This window comes from Gossypium arboreum, chromosome 10 (assembly GCF_025698485.1).
Source record: "Gossypium arboreum isolate Shixiya-1 chromosome 10, ASM2569848v2, whole genome shotgun sequence".
NCBI lineage: Eukaryota > Viridiplantae > Streptophyta > Magnoliopsida > Malvales > Malvaceae > Gossypium > Gossypium arboreum.
The window spans coordinates 8570746-8584307 of record NC_069079.1 but is presented as its reverse complement, the minus strand read 5'-3'; positions in this window follow the sequence as shown (position 1 = coordinate 8584307).

The window sequence follows — 13562 nt, the reverse complement described above, 5'->3', positions numbered from 1 at the left end:
TATAAAATTTTGATTTAATCCTTTACAAATTATAAATAAATAAACTATAAAAAATTAAAATTTTATGACCCCCCTAAAAATTTGTTCTTGCTTTGCCCCTGGGCATATGCCACATATGTGACTAATAATATTTTATATCACATTGATAACATATGTTATCTTTACCTTTTGAAAAGTTATCTTAAGAACTCTCATTGTTCTCTTGTTTATTATTATGTTCCCACTTTTAGTGGTCCATTAGTATATCTTTTATTTTCTTTATGTTTACATTTACTTCGGGGAATGCAACAAATCTAGTAGGACAGGCTTATAAACATCCCAATAGATTCTTTATTTCATAATTACCATCGCAAATATGCATGAGATTTCAAATCAAAATCTATCTATGCATGTTGTTATGATTAGTCTCCAATTATTATAAACAACAAATAAAACATAGTAAAATATACCTGAAGATCTTTAACATCATCGTCATCACTAGAAGGTATGAGATAGTTCGAAAATATTCTTGATTTCATATAGATAACGATATCAAATCTTTCATCATCCTTAAGAACAAGAAGTGAAATAAGTTAATCAAAACAATGATAACATATAATGAAAGAAGAATAAAAAATAATAATCAGATATGAAACATTAAATAAAAGAAACTTCCTGTAAAAACTTTACATCTTGCCATCAAAGAAATTGAAAATCATGGAGGATAAATTTGATCGTTGATAAAAGGAACTATCACTTTGAGCAAGATCGTGCGGATAACGTGTTATAAAATAAAGAAAGATGAGAAGAATAAAGAACAAAGAAAATATGAGAGCAACAAAGAATGAACTTTATTGATCAACATGGATGATTACAATGCTTCATCAGAGTCTCTATTTATAGGCATAAGAAGTATAAAAGAAGTATAAAAGAAGTAGAGATCTAATTCTAAGAACTATTAGAATTTAAAGTACATTAAAACTTTATCTTGATCATGATGGATATCCACTTAATAAGATATTCATAACAAATAGAAGTTTTTAAATTATTTTACTTTTACAAAATTATTAAAAATATGTGAATTTATAAATTGATTTAATAAAATATTAAAATGTATCTTCCAATATCTTATTATAAGTATTTTAATTAATTATATAATCAATTTAAATCATTTATTAGCTAAAATGATAATTATTTTTATAGTTAATTATTATTTTATAACAATGATAAATATTATTTTCACAAATAATAACATTACACTTGGATCAAATTTTGAAATATCTACTCGAATAATTTTAATACAAAAAATATAATAACTTAAGACATAACAAGTTTCATTAATATTAGAAATTAGGTTATTATACAAAATTTCTTTACACAGATGAATTCATTAAACTAGTCAAATGATTTCTCTTAACATCGTGGTTTCAAGGTCACCTTCGTTGTTAGAAGAACTTGATTCACCTCCATTAAAAGGCCTGAAGAAACTGGCATGTTGTGTATATTAACTATTTTTTAAATGTCAACTGACATAAAACCATATATATACATCATAATAAGCATCATTTAAAGATTACCATTATAACAAATACAAGCAAACATATATCTTAAGATATCATGGCATATATACATCCACATGTTTGTTTACAAATATATATATATATATATATATATATATGTATGTATCTATGGATGAGATTAAATAAGTTAAAGCTTAAAGATACATGCATAGATACATTACATTACTACAAGCAAATTCATAGTTTTATCTGTCTGTAGCACGGTGGTATAATCAGAAAAAATCAAACATGTCAGGTTCTCCTTTCATGAAGTGTGCATGTCATAGTCGAAGTATAAAGACAAAATCGATTCATATAGTTACTCATTTAAATTGATTTAAATTCTAACAAAATTTCTCATTATTTTATGTATTCATATAAATATTTTAATTATTTATTTTGTCAAATTTTGAATAAATAAATCAACAATCCTTATATATATTTCAGGAAAAATCTAAAAATCTTTATCTTTTAAAATAAATTTCTTAAAATCTATAAGTTTTAATTATATATTTATTCATATAGTTACTCATATAAAATTATTTATTTTATTGTCAAATTTAAAAAATGATAATCTAATCGTATTAAAAAATAGGAAAGAGCGTTGATTAAAAGAAACAAGTAACGGGCAAGAATGAAAATTGATTTGTTAAACGCAGTTTTAAATCTCTACTAGCTCTTAATCATTATGGTATAAAATATAAGTTTTATTTATTAGTGATAAATATTTATGTTATATAGGGTAAAAGTATAAGGAAGCTCTTAGGATAGATTGCATTTCGGTTTTTTTATTGAAAAAAAAGGTAAATTAACTCATATCCATTTTGAAATGTGCAAATTAGTTTTTTTGTTAAATGATGATGTGAAACATGTTGAAAATTATTTTTTATGGGTAAATTATAAAAATGGTCACTCAACTATGTCTTTCATTCTATTTTGATCACCCAACTAATATCTTTTTGATTTAGTCCCTAAACTTTTCTAAATCAAATATTTTAGTCACTCTAAGTTGATATGATTTTTTTGGTCTAGTAACAAAATTAATCTTATAATATTTACATATTCTATCAATTTGATCCTGGATATAAAAATTCAACAAATTTAATTCTCAAAGTGTACAATTTTTTCATTTTAGTTCTAATTCTAAAAAATTAATAAATTTGACCCTCAATATTTACAAAATTTTTCAATTTAGTCCTAACTCTAAAATTTTAAAATATATTGTAACACCCCTATAACCCGTATCCATCGCCGGAATGGGTTATGAAGTGTTACCAACCCAAAATACCACATTTGTACAATCACATAGATATAAGAACATTAACTTTTATATGCATTCATAAACTTTATACAAACATTCAAAAGATGCCATATTTGCATGGCTCATATACAACTCCAAAATATCATTCATCTATAGTCTATTCTATACATGCAATACTAGATCCAAAACATAATAGTACCAAAACGATAGATAGTGTGACGAGTTGCTGACGATCCCCGAGCAAGTGGCTGGAGTCAACGATCTATAAAATAAAGAAACATAACAAACGGAGTAAGCTTCCATAAGCTTAGTAAGTTTTAAGCAATGCAAACAATTAAATTCAATTATAAATCAATTAATCAAATTCTCAAGTGACATGTATTAGGTATATTGCCATTTGGCCGAATATATACAAACATTTAACGCATATTTAGCATATTAACTTCACTTGAATTTGAATTCATATAACATAAGTAAATCAAATATTTTCACATAACTTCACACTTTGGCCGAATGTATCATGATCATAGATATAGTCATAACACTTATTCACATATGTATCACATTATACACTTATGATTCAATTCAAATCAAACTCATATATAAGTACATGATACGTAGTTGGCCAACTTAATATATTGGATGTATTCAATTGTCGTTCTAACACGAAGTATCATAGTCTTAGACTTTTATCAAATCACCGGCACTAAGCCTGCTAGGTTTTAAGCCCGAATTCATCACCGGCACAAAGCCTGCTAGACTTTAAGTCTAAACTCATTCACCGCCATTTCGCCTGCTAGGCTCGAAGCCTGATATCATCTCATCGGTATTATAGCCTGCTAGGCCCGAAGCCCGATATCATTTCACTGGCATTACACCTGCTAGGCTCAAACCCCGAATGTCACATTACAAAAAAAAATCAATTTACATGTTCTTTTATACTTTCACAACTTATGCTTCAACTTCAATTATTGCCGAAACACATATACATTTGTACAAAGGCTTTCATCATTCGAATAAAGTACACGTTTGATATAAGGTATTATACTCGAATTCCATACCTCAATTATATTCGACAATCACACATCATTAATAATATCACATCCAAACATGGTTACCCTTAGGTTCTAATAATCACAAATGGTGAAACCTCTTTCATTACCCATGCAACATGGTACATTGATCATAAATCTCATTTAACATGTTATAATTCCATATCCAATTCAACTTAGCTATACTAGCTATCTTTGGTTTATAGTATTAATTCATTCTCACTCGGCATATTAGCTAAATAAAAACAACATCCTCTTAGCTATTTTCATTTAATCAATAAGTATATGAAATCAAGTTAAACACTTAAGAACTTACCTTAAATGTCGTCGGACAACTACGAATCGATTATTCAATTTGTTTCGCTTTTCCTTTTTCCGAGTTAAGTTCCTTTTGCTCTTGAGTTAGGTAAAATAAATAGGTTTGTGTAATTACTTAACTAATTTATTTAGATTCAAACATTAACAATTTTTTTCTTAATAAGAAACATACGACAACTCATTAACAACCATTCATTCACGTCTTTATTCTTGATTACAATCGGCCATTATAACATATACAAATGCATATTAACCACTTTGACCGATTGTCCATTAACCACTAATTCATATACATAAATTTTACAACTCAACTCATCCTTCTCCACATTATTTACCTTAATTCACATTCAGAAACCATAGAACACATACTAACGATTTAACGTTACAACTCAATTTTTCACTCACCAATAAACACATTCGGCAAAACTTCATTTCAATTCACTTTAAAACTCCAACAACTAAATTATATCTTGGCACCTTTATCACATTTTCACAATCGACATAACCATGTTACCAATCTAATACATCAAAATTTACTTATCCAAGACTACATTCAGCATATATATATTCACATAAACACAATAGCCGATTGTTATTTATCATCTAATTCGACTTTCAATAACCTCAAATTATAAACAATATTCAATTCCTTAATTAAGATATGAATTGACAACTTCACAAACAAAGATTAACAAGCTTAGGGCTCATCTAATAACCATTTATAATTTAAAACTTCAAACGTTCGAAATCTAACATTTTACCCACATGGCCGAATACATGCTTTGCCACAACTAAGGAAATTTATACACTCACAACTCCATCAATTCATTTTCCACTTAATTACATCAATTCAAAGCTCAATTTAATAAGAACATGCTTAATTTAAATAAAAACAAATTTCCTTTCCCAAAAGCATATATATACGGCAACTTCAACTTCATACCTCTCAACAATGAATTCAACTTAATCATTCGTTAACATTACACTCATTCGGCCATCATATAAGCAAATTTAACATCTAAACAACACCTTCCAAAAGCTATCAAATTATCACAATTTAACAAATTGCCGAATGCACATATGTTCAATAATTCATGAATTTAAACCATGGGTTAACTATACAATGCACTTATCAATTTAATTTCATAAACAATTACATAAAAATCACATTAACATACCTTTGATTTATGAAATAACCATGGCCGAATGCCTTGGCTTCTTCTTTTATTTTTCTTTCACTAGTTACGGCAATGGGGAAAAGAAAGATGAACATACATTGTTTTTATCACTCTTTTCTTATTTTAATTATTCTTTATTTCATAATATAAAACCATTAACTATTATAATGCTAAAATAAAAATGCATATATTATCTATCAACCATCATTATGGCCGGCCACTATATTAAAAGTGGTCCATTTGACATGCAAGTCCCCCATGTCAATAATTCATGCATTATTTGGCCACTTTAAAATTCACCTATCACATTTTCAAGTCTTATCACATGAGTCATTTCTTATAAATTAACACCTAATTGATAAAATCAAGGCACGAAATATTCACACATACAAATTCTACATACAATAAGCACAGAATATAACATCTAATTATTTTCGTGACTCGGTTTTGTGGTTCTGAAACCACTTTCCGACTAGGGTCAAATTAGGGCTGTCACAACTCTCCCCCCCATAGGGATTTTCGTCCCCGAAAATCTTACCAGCGAAAAGGTTAGGATAACGTTCTTTCAATAAGTCCTCTGGCTCCCAAGTCGCTTCTTCAACCCCGTGTTTGAGCCACAGTACTTTCACTAATGAGATTTTCTTATTTCGTAGTTCTTTTACTTCACGAGCCAAAATACGAACCGATTTTTCTTCATAACTCAAATCAAACTGAATTTCAATCACTGATGGATTAATCACATGAGAAGGTTCGGATCTGTACTGACGGAGCATCGAAACATGAAAAAAATCGTGAATCTTTTCAAGTTCAGGTGGCAAAAATAGTCTATAAGCAACCGGTCCAATCCATTCTGTAATTTCGTATGGTCCGATAAATCTTGGGCTCAATTTGCCTTTACAGCCAAATCTGAGTACCTTTTTCCACGGTGAAACTTTAAAAAACACTTTGTCTCCGATTTGATACTCTATATCTTTTCGTTTCAAGTCCGCATACGATTTCTGACGATCTGATGCTGCTTTCAGACTTTCACGGATCACTTTTACTTTTTGTTCGGCCTCTTTAATCAAATCAACTCCGTAAATATTATTCTCACTGAGTTTGGTCCAAAACAAAGGTGTACGATATTTACGACCGTACAAAGCTTCGTAAGGTGCCATCTTGATACTCGATTGAAAACTATTATTGTATATGAATTCAACCAAAGGCAAGTATCGTTCCCACGAGGCACTGAACTTAAAGATGCAACATCTCAACATATCCTCGAGTATCTGAATAATTCACTCGGATTAACCATCGGTCTGGAGATGAAAAGCGGTGCTAAAATGCAACTTAGTACCTAATGTTTCTTACAATTTCTTCCAAAACCGCGATGTGAATCTCGGATCTCTATCTGACACAATAGAAATGGGCACCCCGTGTAATCTCACAATCTGAGAAATGTATAATTCGGCTAACTTTTCGAGTGAATAATTGGTGCGAACGGGGATGAAATGGGTTGACTTAGTCAATCAATCAACAATAACCCAGATTGAGTCTTTCTTGCTCAAAGTCAACGGCAGACCAGATACGAAGTCCATTGTGACTCGATCCCACTTCCACTCAAGTATCATAATCGACTGAAGTAATCCCGAAGGCACTTGATGTTCCGCTTTCACTTGTTGACATATCAAACACTTTGAAACAAAGTCAGAAATGTCTCGTTTCATACCGTGCCACCAATACTGACATTTCAGATTGTTGTACATTTTCGTGCTACCCGGGTGAACTGACATTCGGCTGTTATGAGTCTCGCTCAAAATTATTGGAATAAGCTCTGAATTTCTTGGAATACAATCGATTCTTAAATCTCAAACAATCATCGGCATCAATCCGAACTTCGGAATCATCTTTCGAATCACATTGTGCTCGTTTTGCGATCACATCTATATTAACTTTCTGAGCTTCCCAGATTTGTTATATCAACGTTGGTTTTGCTTTTAATTCCACTACTAACACATCATCAGCGGGCATATACAAATGTACATTCATTGTACGCAAGGAAAATAGTGATTTTCGACTAAGAGCATCAGCAACCACGTTGGCTTTTCCTGGATGATAATCAATAACAAGCTCGTAATCTTTAAGTAATTCAAGCCACCGACATTGTCTCAAATTTAGATCCCTTTGTGTCATCAAGTATTTAAGGCTTTTATGATCGGAATACACGTGACATTTTTCCCCGAACAAGTAGTGTCGCCAAGCTTTTAAAGCGAAAACAATAGCAGCTAACTCGAGATCATAAGTCAGATAATTTCTCTCGTGAGGCTTTAACTGTCTCGAAGCGTACGCTACAACTCTACCCTCTTGCATCAACACACAGCCCAAACCATTCAGAGACGCATAACTGTAGATCACAAATTCTTTACCGGATTCTGGCTGAACTAACATTGGAGCTTCAGTCAAAAGGGTTTTCAATTGGTCAAAACTTTTCTGGCACTTTTCTGACCACTCAAATTTGACATCTTTCTGTAGCAACTTTATCATCGGTGTTGCTATCAAGAAGCCTTTTACAAACCGTCTGTAATACCCAGCAAGTCCCAAAAAGCTCCGAACTTCCGAAACATTTCTCGAAGGCTACCAATCGAGTATAGCTGAAATTTTACTCGGATCAACTCAGATACCTGATGCGGATACAACATGCCCCAAAAAGCTGACTTCCCTCAACCAGAACTCATATTTACTGAACTTCGTATATAACTGCTTGTCTCGTAAAATCTGCAATACTAACTTCAAGTGTTCGGCATGCTCGATTTCGTCGCGTGAATAGATCAAAATGTCATCTATAAACACGACTACAAACCGATCCAAATACTGTCTGAAAATCTGATTCATTAGATCCATAAAAACTGCAGGGGCATTAGTGAACCCAAACGGCATCACTAGGAACTCATAATGTCTGTACCTCATTCTAAAAGCAGTTTTAGGCACGTCAGAGTCTCTAACTTGCAATTGATAATAACCCGATCTCAAGTCTATCTTCGAAAATACTGAGGCTCCTTTAAGTTGATCAAACAAATCGTCGATTTGCGACAATGGATATTTATTATTTATCGTTACCTTATTAAGCTGACGATAATCAATGTACATTCTCATGGTTCCGTCTTTCTTTTTCACAAACAGCACTGGTGCACCCCAGGGAGAAAAACTCGGTCGAGCAAAACCTCTATCTATCAACTCTTGCAACTGAGATTTCAATTCTTTTAGTTCGGTTGGTGCCATACGATACAGAGCTATCAAAATAGGTGTAGTCCCTAGTACTAGTTCAATACCAAACTCTACCTCCCGAACAGGTGGTAATCCAGGTAATTCCTCGGGGAATACATCCGGAAACTCACAAACCACTAGCACTGTCTCAAGTTTCTTTTCTGACTCTTTACTATCTAGTACATACGCAAGATAAGCTTCACACCCCTTTTTTTACATATTTCTAAGCTAACAGCGAAGATATTACTGCCGGTAATCCATTTAAATCTGTAGGCTCAACTTGGATTATCTCATAATTCGAACATCTCAAGTCAATTGTCTTTCGCTTGCAATTCACTACTGCATCATGCACAGTTAACCAATCCATACCGAGAATAATATCAAATTCGTCAAACGGTAATAGCATTAGATCGGCTGGAAAACAGGAATCTCAGATTATTAGGAGACACTTCCTACACACTTTGTCAACTAACACACAACGGTCCAAAGGATTCGACACCCGAATCACAAACTCAGTAGACTCAACAGGTAGAGTCTTACTGGACGCCAAAGTTTCACATACAAATGAATGAATATAACCGAGATCAATCAAAGCAATAACATCAGTATCAAAAAGAGTGAAAGTACCGGTAATAACATCTGGCGAAGAAGCATCCTCGCGCGCGCGTATAACATAGGTTCTGGTAGGAGCACGAGCCTCAGAACGTACAACTATAACACCCCAAACCCGGCCCAGACGTTATGGCTAAATTCTACGTGCCACATTGAAATTTAAAATCCATGTTTCATTTTTAGTGTTTTTAAAACCGACTTTTGTTAAGCTAACAAAGTGAATAGAAGCTGGGCACCAGGTAGGTATCCATAACAGAGGAAGTGAGCCATGAAGGCTGCTTAAGTACCAAGTTCTTCGATTGGATCCAATCCTGGACATGCCCACAACCATTGCCACACTTGGTTATAACGAGTTGAAAGTTATTTGAGTGGATATCTTTGATAAACCAATTAATCGTGATGTTGTGTTATTTGAAAACGAGTATCGTTTTGAAAACGCGCCCTAAGTCTAGCCCATTTGAATTATTATCAACCAGTTTAAAGTTATTAAAATAAAATAATCCCAGAAAAGAGAAGAAAATAAAGTTAAAATGGCCTTATTACAACCCAAAAATAAATAATAAATAAGGTAAACTTAAGAAAACCAATCACTTATTTCAAAAGCCCAAAAGCGATCACCGTGGCCACTCTGAATCCCCTCCGGCTCCAAGCCCCCACTTCAAGGCTCACCTGCAAGGTTAAGAAAGGGGGTGAGTTTGGAAACTCAGTGTGTAAAGTATCCCAACCAGAGCCCAAATCAGTTCAAGTTTTACTGGGCCTAAGCCCTATTCAGAATTTAGGGTGAATTGGGCCTTAGCCCATATCAATATTAATCTGGGCCATAGCCCCTTACAGTAACAGAGTATACTGGGCCTAGCCCATATCAGTATCAATCTGGGCCGTAGCCCTATACAAGTCGAGATATATTGGGCCTTGCCCATATTAACACAGTTGGGGCCATTTCAAACAATCTCATATGATTAATGCATGATAACCCCATCCAACCCTGCACTTGCCTCCATCCATCCTTACACTTCCTGTGGGGAATAAATCACCCACGGCATCCCTATACTTACAGTGTTAGCACCGGTTGTGGCACTAACTATAATCCACAGCAAAGCTGCTTATATCAGAATATGTGGCACAGCCACCAAAACGGGTTCTTCCTCCATAACAAAACCCAACCCCATGCAACAGATATACATGTCATGGCATACAACAAACATAATCAGAATATCATGCATTTCAGTCAAAATTAACCCTAACGGGATAACAGTCATTTTGCACCTAGGGGTAAAACGATAATTTTCATACTTAGGGGTAACTTAATAAAATTTACTATTCTAGAGTTTACATACATATTCTAACCATTAACACATTAACAGAAGCACTTACCGAGCGTTTTTACCGAATTGGGCTCGTTGGCCCATTAACTCGTTTTCGGCCCATTAAGCCCAAATATACCGAAGTGCACGAAATTGCGCACTCTGCAATCATACTGCTTGCGATTACCAAAATTAACAACCAAACCACCTCACAAGCGCTCGCACGCTCGCAAGTTCACAAATGCTGGCTTTTTAACTTTTCGACTTTTCGGCTTTTGTCGATCTAGTCTATGAGTGGGTGTCGTTTACACACCTGTTTTATGACGATTCGCTAACGAGATCTCTCCCACGATTAACCTTGTTGATCTTACTAGCCTCCAAATAGATCTTGATCGCTAGCCTTCGATGCGCACATATAAAAAAAATCGAATGGAAAATACTTAATTTTAATCTTGGCAAAAATCGATAGTCTCCCTAAAGTATTTAGGGGTTTTTAGCTTATCCTTGAATTACTAAATAAAGAAAAAATAAGATCTGAATGCTTACCACCAAAGACGTTCTTGTCAGAAGCGTTTTCAACACTTTTCAAATCTTAGATCCACTGTGAATCTATCTTAATCGCAAGTAGGAAATAGATCTAAAAATTAATTTCCGAATCACTAAAGTATGGATGTTTCGAATTTTAGTATAATGAAAAAGAGAAAATAGAAAAATAGAAAAGAGGAGATGACAGTACAGATTCGGCTTTGAAGGAAATTAAAGAAGGAAGAGATGAGATAAAAGAAAAGAAAGAAAAGAAGAGTAGAAGAAGATAGGTTCGGTTATTATCGATGAAGGAAAGATGAACAAAAAGGGAATAATTCATAAAAGCCAAAATTAAAAGAACAAATATGGTACTTAATGCTTATTAAAAATTCTTTCTAATTTCAAATTCCCTTGCTTTGCTCCATGAATTAGACATTTGAAATTCATTCAACCACCTAGCAGCCTTATCCACCGTTTGACCGCTTCAGCCTACTTGGGAAGAGTTTTGGCCCAACTCTACTACTCTCCCACACGCATGCAAACAAAAAGGGCATCCAGCAAGCACAAAGACTCGAACTGGGCCTTCCACACGTATAGGCATGCTGCTGGCCACTACGTCGTAGCTTACTCTTAGATATATGACAGTCGCAATTAACTTTAAACCTTACTTGCTGAAGTCTTGGTCCGCCTAAAAATAAATCAAAATAACGCCAGCACCTGGATTCGAACTCGTGCCCTCTCGGTCCTCAGAAGCGGTCTTTGCCATCAGATCAAGCTCTTCTCATGATATAATCTGCTCACAACTAATCTTAAGACTTATCTGCTGCAGGCCCGATTTTGTTTAAAGATAAAACAAAATATGCTACTTACCAGACTCGAACTCCTAACCACATGCACACTCTTAGCCCCTCCTTGCCACTTGACCACGTCCCTCTTTTGTGTCACCTTTCCTCTCGAAATATTTATAAGGCCTTCTTGCGGAAATTCTTGGTTGTAAAAAAAACAACCATTTGCGCACGCCGTGCCTTGAACCCAGACACCTCCCATGCCTTTCCTAGCGTGCTTAGTTACTGGGCTAGGCGTTCCTTCATGCTAAAACTCAGCCTAATTTATTAATAAGGCCTACTACCCAGATTTCCTTAAGAGGCCAAATTTAAGAATTTTGTGGGCGAACCACGGACTTTTCCCCACACTATAAGCCCTTCGTTACTTATTTAATTACCAATAATAATAATTTTATAAATATATCTAATAATAAAATTTCAAATAATACAATAAATAAAATTTTCATAAAAATTTTCAAACATACATACAAGATATATATTTTTTCTAATAGTAATAATTTTATCCCATAATACTAATAAAATTTAAAATATCCGAATAATAAATACTGATAAAATTTTTTAGTAGTAATTCAAATTTTTTTTCTTAAACGATAATATTTAAAACTTCTTAATTATTCAGGTTTTCTTCTATTCGAATCCCAGACTTAAGGCCCAATTCTTTCTAGGCCCAATTTTTGGGGCATTACAACAACAGTATCTTTGGTCCCTCTTTGATTTCCACTAGCATCACCCGCATGTCTAGGTGGTCTACCTCGTGTTGCAGTGTTACTAGGTCTCCCACTCAGATCAGTATTCTGTTCAACTAATTTCGGACAGTCTCTGATAAAGTGATCAGCCGATCCACACTTGAAACAAAAGCAATCATGAAATCTACAGCTTTCTGAATTCCATTTACCACAATGCTTGCACTCAGATCTGTCTTGACGATCATTGCCGACACTGGCAACAGAGGTGGCTAGCGTACTCACATGGGGTCGATTACGGTCCCGTCTGGAAAAACCCGAAGTATTCTTAGATCGGCCTGAGTCATCTCTAAATTTCTTCGATGACTGATGAAAGGATTTTCCTGAAGATCTTTTACGGAACTCTCTAGCTCCATCATCAGCTTTTCTTTTCTCTTTACCGAGCTCTTCAGCTTTACAAGCTCGCTCGACAAGCACTACAAACTCTTTGATTTCTAGAATACCCACCAACAGTTTGATGTCTTCATTCAACCCGTCCTCGAAGCGTTTACACATGATAGCCTCAGACGAAACACATTCCCGAGCATATCTACTAAGTCTGACAAACTTTCACTCGTAATCGGTAACTGTCATAGAGCCCTGTTTGAGCTCGAAAAATTTTTTCCGTTTCTGATCGATGAATCTTTGACTGATATATTTCTTGTGGAACTCGGTTTGAAAGAATTCTCAAGTAACCCGTTCTCTCGGCACAACTGAAATCAAGGTATTCCACCAATAGTAGGCAGAATCACGTAACAGAGATATAACACATTTCAAGCACTGATCGGGTGTGCATGATAATTCATCAAACATGCGAATGGTATTATCGAGCCAAAACTCAGCCTGCTCGGCATCATCACTGTCAGTAGCCTTGAACTCAGTAGGCCCGTACTTTCGAATTCTATCAACCGGGGGCTTGCTCAATCTCAACAGGTCGACTACCGGAGGTACCACAGGTGCAGGG